Genomic DNA, 9099 nt, shown 5'->3' with positions numbered 1-9099 from the left:
TGGACAGAAAGGTAAGTTTAATCAATCTCTCCAAAGTTTCCTAGCTTAAATTTGTAACAGAAGAAAGATGTCTTGATTTGCAGTCACTTGCTCTAGTGAGAAATCTACACTGAACCAAAAATCCATTTAACCTCTGGCAAGAACTCTTGTGGTTTTCAAGGAAGAGAAAAATTCTCAACAGGTTTATAGAAAGGCTGGATCTCCTCATTTGGATTCTTTGGCTGCCATATGTTAAAAATATACACACACAGCCTATCTTGAAAATCACAATATTGAAAGCCACATAATTGAGAAGTTAGGAAATGGTAGACTTAAGGGCTGTCTTTGTGACCATAACCCAGCTGTTTTGTGCATATTCATTAAGGTAGGATCCCAGATCATCCTTGCCTTGTCCAATGCTCAGCATGAATGAGGTGTCCCTAATAAGCAGGTATTTAAGAACTTGTTTTATCTGTGTGTTTAGTGTGTGGTCCCCACATGTATTTACTGCAAACTGTTTAAATGCTAGTCAAGACAGAATTGGGTTTTTTTCTTGCTTTTTCCTGTGATCCTCAGGACCGTAGTGCCTATGTGGGATAGCATCTGCATATTTCCCAGCTCAGTGGAAGCTGGGAACACACAGCGGGCACTGGCGTTGTGTCTCCAAGTCTCAACTGACAGGATATTGGAGGACCTGGGCTTCTTCAGCAGAGCTGTTTCATCACCATCCGGTACACTTAACAAGTCAGCAGGTCTTGGAAACAATTAAATTATTTAGTTAAAATCCCTGTTGTCATATATACATGGGGGTTGGTGGTGGTTGTTAAGATTACTCTTTTCCATGCTTCAATTGGCAGCCTTAACGTCATCACAGCTCAGTAATGTTCCAGCTTGCTTGTTTTTCGGGACAAAACTTTGAGACATAGCTGGTCCAGGATGATGCCTTCTTTTAGCTATTTGAGGATCCCTTTCAGACAATTTTCAACCCTAAGGTCCCTCGAAGGAAGTGGTCTCCACATCTTCACATGGATAATAATGCTTTCACAGTTGGCTCTTCTGAGGTGCTGCCAACAGCAATGGGGACAGACTCTCTGTACATGATCATTTCATAGCTGCCACTCATAGCACCTTCCCTCAGTTTCAGCAAAGACATTTTTGTCATCATACAAAATACTCATCAAGCAGAGGTTTAAGATCCCAGCAAGATGAATTTTCTTGTCTTCTCATGCTGCTTCAGATCAGCCACACCCATTCCAGCTATTTGATTCTTGTGAAATATTTTTTGTGATCTTTGAGCACATGATAAAAGTAAACTCTATGGTTTCTTTTGTTTCTGATAAATCTTTTCATGTTTGCCCAAAGTACCAGATACATCCAATAAATTTTGCTCAGTACTTTCCTTGACAAATGGTGAGTGGACTTCAAAAGGCAAAGAGATTTTGCATTTTTAAGCACCAATCCAAAGTCAAGATGCTCTGAAAAGCCCACAGACTCTTTCTGAAAAATCTTTCTGAAGGCATTTGGGTTTACAAAGCTTAAAAAAAGAGTGATTAAATTGTATCGTGCATCTCATTTAAAAGCAGAAGCCTGTTGCTTCTTCTTTAGTGTTCTCTCAAAAAGGCATGAAAAAGTTGTTTCCTCAGGGCAGCTGAGCTCAGAGCACAGCTGGAGTTCCCTCCTCTGCCTGTGGTTTTTGATATCTTGTCTGTTCCTCTTTCTAATACATGGGCAAACTTAAGACAAGGGCACAGTGAATATTGCCTCGCAATTTACCTTAGCCTGTGGAGTCACGGTGTGGTCTGAAGAAGGGATGGCAGCGTGGCCTAACCAGAGATGGTTTCTCATGGTATTTCTGGCTGTCTTCTGGCCTGAACTCAGGAACCACAGAGTCACGTAGGAGTTATTAGCATGGGGTTGGAGGGTTCCAGCATTATTTTCTTCAGATCAAGGGTTTCACCTATTAACTTCAACTTTTCCTGTGGAAAATCTCGTGCCAGTGATTCACAGAACAGAAAGTGAAGGGACAGATTAAAAGAAATATCATGTGAACTGTTTGTTATGTACCTGGGCTCTCCTCTGCCACTGTAATTAATGCCCTTGTAATGAAAATGATGGTCAAACTCACATGGAAGAACATCAGACCCCTGCTTTCATGTGAGGACAAAGTCAGGTACGCTTAGAGGGTATGGTGCCTGACAGATCCCAGCTCTGCACTGGTAGATTTGTTGGTGCACATTTTGGTTTCCAATTCTTATTAATTCCCTCTTCTGCGTCCTACAACATATCAGACAGATCAGCCTAAAGTATTGGCAATTGGAGCCAGTTGGTTCCTGCATCTAACTGAAGTGGCTCTGTGGGCTGAGTCCCTTCCTCCATCCCCTCACCGAAGCCCTGAGCGCTTGGAGGAAGTTTGCCACCCTTACAGAGACTCTTTCCTGAGAGCTGCTGTGAAGCGAAAGAACATCTCCTGAGGGTCTGGGCTTACAGACCTTATTGGTTAAGGGGGGGTGATTCTCTGTGTTCACCATAAATCACTCATAAGTGCTGCAAATTACTGGCAATTAAAGCTGGAGTCCTGTATATTCTTACTTCTTACTATGAAGATCTAATGAAAAATGAAGCCATGTTTCCTTGCAAATATATGGGGAATGCAAAACTGAGCCACAGTTTGGGACTGAAACAATTATGTGTCTTACAACAATTTTGGGAAGCTGGGCTTAATCTGGAATTTTCCCCATAGTACTTCAAATTATTTCTCTAAGTGACTTGACTGACCTTTTTGTGGCAACACTCATGTTGCTATGGCAAGGTTTGTACTAATATTAAAAGGTGCTGTCAGAACGCATGCCTCCACTGAGACATACAAACACTTGAAGGTGGGAAATCTGCCAAGATATTCTACACAGTTAGGAAAAGGAATGTATGGTTAATCATTGTTTTGCTCAGAAGGAAGCCACGAGAGATACATTTGTACCTTATGTCTGCACCACTCTTCAAGCATCAGAACAGAGCAAGGCCCAAAACTGCACAGAGTTATTTGCACATATTAGAAAAACATTTGAAAATACAAATGGTTTGACAGGAATTTTCCATAATTACAGGTATCTAGGTTTGTCTAGGAAGCAAGACAAAACTCAGAAGGATATATTTTTGATCTCAATTATACCTAAGAAGCTTCACTGACTTCACTGGTTTTGCAGAACATTTGGAAATGTGTCAAAAGCCTATGGCAGAAGAAAATAGAAAAAAAAAAAAAACATTTTTATAATTATTCTAGAAGGTTCTTTGCAATGTTTGAGGATCAAATACTGTGTTCTTAACTCTCTATGATCCCACATTTAGGAAGAAATATTTTTTAGCATTACTGCTCTTTAATCTGAACACTTTCTATTCCCTACTTTCTTTAGGTTTACATGAATGCCAGCCAGTATATGTGGTTGATCTATGGATATATTTCATATAAGTTCCACAAGCAATAAAGGGTTAAACAAATACCAGATTCAGTTAATTGTTTTTGAGAGCCACAAAACCTGATTTTGAGTTTGGCCTGGAGGCATAACTCTGGGTATTGCCCAGACCAGTGATGTGATGGATGGCAAACACTTCTGTATTTACAGTGGCACAGTGCCCAGCCTTTATACTGTCTGCTTCCTCCTCTTCACAGCCCATGAGGTCTTCAGTTATTTTTCAAAATTACAGTCCTCAAATGATACCAGAATGCCAGACTATAGCTGAGACATACATGTCTCCAGCATACCCTCGTATTTTATGGGAAATGTCAGTCTCTAGATAATGAGCCCCAATAAGCTCTAATTAGCAGAAAGCCTCGTTATATCCCTAATAACAGAATGGTCAATTGTAAATCAGTAGATGAGGTCATTATTTTCAATCAGACTCTTCCGTCAAACACCAAAACTTCATAGCTAAGAAAGCAGACTTCTTACAAACCACTAATTCTCATTCACTTCATAAGTAGCTTAGCAGAGTTCACATGAACATATGAATCATTCTATTTATCTTCTTTCATCAATTTATTTTATAACTGTTCCAAAGAAAACTCTTTTATAACAGTGATTTATAATGTAATAAACTTTCCAGTATATATCCGTGCTATTATTGTTGCAAAATTAAGATTTTTTTTTTTTCTTTTCTTGCTGTATTTGAGGAAGTGAATATTTGGATTGTGAATAACTATTTCAGTCCCATTAGCAATAAAGTTCAGAATCCCTTTGGCTAATTCAATGAACAATTCAGCAACTTTATGAACCAGTAGTTTCTGCAGACATACTTTTGGGTGGCGACAGAGATGCAGGTAACAAGAACAAACCTATTTTATGTTTAGGTTACAGAGTTTAGCCACTTTTAACACTTACTGAGCAGGGAGGCTTTTTTCTTTACTTTGACACTATTGGGTGAGAATGGATTTCCTCAAGAATTCACATGCACTTAAAATGTGTACCATCTAGAGCACACTGAGGATTGAAACTCTTTTTAAATGCACAGAACAGATGCAACAGAGCCACTGACTAGTGTGATTCAGCTGTGCTTTGTGGAGAGCCAAATAAGTCTGTGATAATACTGCTGTTCCCATACTTATCCTATCCTTGAGATTTCAAATATAAAGGCCTACTGACATCATCCACTGCATTGATTTCTGTCATTCCTCACTAGGAATTGAAGAGAAATCATGAAAACAGAGATTTTAAAGTTAGTGAAAGACAATATCAATGAAAGAGAATGGAGGGTGAAGTCTACTGGAAGTTTTAATGCCTAGAGAGTGCATGTCTGCATACAAAATAATCCTTGCTGTAACAGCATTACTATCAGAGTTTAAGCCACTTATGAAATTTGTTGACAAACAATGATTTTTGGCTACCTACAGCCTGTGAGGAATATATATCCTTTTTATAACTTACAAGGAGATTCAGTGTGAGATAATTGCTTCTAGTATAGGGTTGGGGGCAGTTCTGCATCAGGATTTTGCATTGATGATTAATAACAATGCTATTCAATGAAACTTTGTTAAAATGACTTCTGCTGGGCGGAAACCTCTGTTACACTTAACTGGAGTTCACTGTGCATTTCTACTGCTGTAATGGTGGAGGAAGCAAACTTACAAATTATTTGTTTTCAATAAGAACAGCAATAAAACTAATATGCAGCAACTCTTTAAACTTTCACTTAAAAACTATTTTTAAATCATATACAAAACATCTGTTACAGATATTCAAATATGTGGGACTGTCTTCCAGATGTGAAACAATGTTTATCAAAGGATGGAACAAAAAGCAGTTATCACTGAAGTAGGTCAAGAGGGAGGTCTCTGAATTACACAGATCTACCAGCGCTTCACAACAGGCAAGGGGTTACAAAACAAACGTGATCATGGTCAATATAACTTTATTTGCCTTATGAATAGGGTACTTAACAGGACACATCACTAACTGAGACAAGCTGGGATTCAGTGGAGTACACTGTAAATAACAAGCAACCTTATCCATACAATTTATGTTGCGAGTACATTTAGCTTGAAGAGTATCTGTCATGTTAACACAGAGATTAATTGTGGTATTTAGGCACAGCTCCATCTTGAGTCACACCTTCCCTGAAGGAGTTTGGAGAGATGAAAATACTTCCCAGGACTCCTGAGCATGCAGTGTGAATTTGGTGCGTGTACCAGCCACAAGCCTGTGCTTTGTTCCTCTCGGTGGGCTGGTCCCTTCTCAGTGGGACCATCAACACCTTCTGTGAGCAGAAACCAGTAGACCCCAAAACTGAATGCAGCCCCTACTTTATAGCCATGCTAACTAATGCCATGCTTTCTACAAAGGCTATTCCTTAAAATTTGGGCTTGCAGCCATGTCTTTAAACTGCTTATGTATCCTCTCCTCTGGAATTAACCGTTGCCCTTTGTTTTCTGATTCACTGGCGCATCTGTCTTCTGTGCTGCTTTTATGGACTTTCAAGTCATCCGGTATATGCAGTTTTCTCAAACTGTATGTGCAGCCATTTTACTGCCATTATTACAGAGTTTATTTCTCCCAATAAATGGATGTCAGAATTTTAAAAGGGCCACAGCGTCAGAGGCATTTTAGGATTCTGAGATAATCCTGATTCAATCTTTTCCTGTTCAGAAGATAGCGCAGACCAGGGCTGTCAACTGACCCACTAAAGCTCACAAACCTTTCATAATGTATTGGTGGTCCCAAAAGTCATGTGAAGTTGTAAATATTGCATGGTTTCAATGTAACCTTTTCTGATCTTGAAATCAAACGTGAAAGCTAAATGAAAATATCAGGAGTGATGAGGTGAAGGCTCCCTTCGCCAAAGCTAAAGAAAGTGCTTGTGTGGGATCATGAAAGGAAAACTTCTGACCGTGCACTGTTTAGCAGTGCACTGCAATAACGAACGATGGTAGAATGTTGCATTCCAATCAAAGCCACTTTGATCTTTGCTTGCAAGCAGAGATATTCTGTGTCCAGATACATAACAATGAGGTTGTGCTAGAATTCCTACAGTGCTCCTCCAGAAATTTTCAGTCTGCATTACAAGTATCTAAATGAAAGGGTCAGCCTTCTGGAATTGCTCACCATTTGACAGCTTCACATCAATTCAATATTTAAATGCCTCTTCTTTTCAGTAAAGTATAATACTTTATGATGGAGAACCTAATTGACATCAATCAAATAGACATGAGAAAAATAGTTAGACACTGTCCTGGTAGATTAATAGATAACGTGTGCATTTTTCCAGTTTGAGGTTTCAAGCTTTACTGCTTCCACCTGTGTTGCCACCCAGTTCTTGATTTCATGGCTCCATATTTTTTATATTCAGTCCATTTCTACAGCAACATGTTATCTTTAGTCCTACTTCCCATGGTACTTCAGTAAATCCACTCCATGATTTGGCAGAGTAGGATGATTAGGTATTGTTGGTATATTGTAGCAGCAAGTAGAGCTGGTTTTAATGTCTGAACAAATCTGCTTTGGCAGAAGGCCAGAAAAAAGGGAAGGAAACAAGCTCATGACCTCCAGGCAATTGCTGGCAGCTCTTTAGGGAGGCTGCTGGGTCATGATAGTGGAAAAAGTCATCACTATAGGTTGTGGTACTTTGTCTCAGAAAAAATTATATTTTCAATTTATTAAATTGTTTTACATGTAACAAAAATTCTATTACACTTCTAAATAGAATTATAAAACAAATTAAAGTCTTGATATATAAAGCAGATATCATCTATATGACAATGCTTCCCATGCAGTGATTCTGGTATCTGAATACAAGAAGTACAGGGTATTGCTTCAGATCGAAAAGTATGCTACTTTTTCTTATACAATTGTTGACCTTTTAAAGATGACTGCTGGACTGTGAAAATACATTCTTTCAAAACGGAATCTGTACACCTTTGCATATAATTAGATAAGCCAAACTCTTATTTTCCCAAGGAGAAAGAAAAACAACTTCCCAAAATGCCCTCCCTCCCCAGTTCAAATGAGTCATATGATTTCTAGCAACATCCTGGTTTTATTCAGTGTTGCATCTGTGTTGACTAAGGCACCAAGAGGTCAAGTGACTTCAGGGGTGGCTTTCCCATAAAGGCAGAGCCAGCAGCTGTCTAATGGAGAAAAACATAAAAGCAGAATAATATTGGTTGACACTGGAGCATTTAAATAACTGTGGGCTGTGAGATGACATTTTCCCATTTCCCCAGAGCAGCTAAGTCTTTAGAGAAGTTGCTAGTGAGATGGCTACAAGCACTGGGCATTTCACGGAGGTGGCAGCAGTAGTTTTGCATTTCCTAGCTCGGATCTCTGATCTCTAGGCAGTGCAGTTTTGTCCATAAACATTTACCCGGTCTGCACCTATCCTCCTGATGCCAAAAGAACTTTAAAATCAGTTTAAAGAGAAGAAGAGGATAGGCTCATCACTTCTCATAAAATGTTAAAATCGCACGTAAAATGTAAAAAATCCAAGATTTGGAACTATTTTCTCTTTGATTCTTAAAAGCAATGCTAGACACAAAAAAGTCAATATTTGCCAACATCTACTCCGTGGTGGAGGCTGAGGTAAACAGTAATCCTTTCAGCCTGAACAGAGGCGTAATCTCGGTGTGGGTGGTAACGTGCAGACGGTGTTGGATCAGTCCGGTGCTTAACTCCTGGTTGGAGGGTGAGGGCTCCTGGCGAGTACAAAGACAGAGACTGGCAGCGCTGTTCACACAGACACTGCTCTGCTGCCTTCCTCCATGGCCTGCTATTGAAACAACGTCCAATGCTATGCAGTGCTTTTATCAACACAAATGAGCTAGCCACTGCCTGAGTGAGAGCTAGGAGTAGCACTCTCGCTTATATATCTTGATCTGAATATGTTTTTTTTCTTATGTCCATCAGTTGTGGGTCGCATCCTGTTGTGCGGCCAAGACATGGCCAGGAAACCCAGCAGATCCTGGGTGGGGACATGCTCTTGGTGCAAAGTTATCCCAAGTGGCCCTTGCAATAAACCTGGCCTTGGCAGCCAAAAAGGCTGATGCTATCCTGAGTTATACAACCATTTTGAACAAAGTAGGGAAGGAGGAAATCAACTGTTAATACCTCTTGCAAAGCAGACTGGTACTGTCACGCAAGCTGTCCCCTTCCTTCTGTTACAGACGGGGCATCACATAGGAGTTCAGCACAGCTGTCTTTGTCCCCTGGCCGAACCAGCTGCACTTTCTGTCAACACTGTGAAAATAAAACTTTACACACATATTTTCACTTTCAATAGATTTCTAGGGGGACTTTTTTTTTTTTCATTTTGGCCTTCAGTGCACTCCATGCCCAGGCCTCTGTCCAGCAACAATATCCCAGGCTGTAGCATGAGGCGAGCAGGAATTCAGATACCAGTGAAAGAAATTTTCCCCTGCAAAACAGAGATAGTGATGGCAATTTATTCAATGGCAATAATGTCCCTATTAATTGGGCAATTACCAACAATATTCATAGGCATCAGTCCAAGAATAATACGTTTGATGTGGACAGTGTCACTTTAAAGGGCCAGAAAGGAAAAAAATACCAGCTCAATGTTCAGATGGAGATCAGTGACAAGTGGTGTCCCGCAGGGGTCCATATTGGGACCAGTACTTCA

Source organism: Aptenodytes forsteri, unplaced genomic scaffold (genome assembly GCF_000699145.1).
Source record: "Aptenodytes forsteri isolate BGI_AS27 unplaced genomic scaffold, ASM69914v1 Scaffold164, whole genome shotgun sequence".
Lineage (NCBI taxonomy): Eukaryota > Metazoa > Chordata > Aves > Sphenisciformes > Spheniscidae > Aptenodytes > Aptenodytes forsteri.
This window is presented reverse-complemented; position numbering follows the sequence as displayed.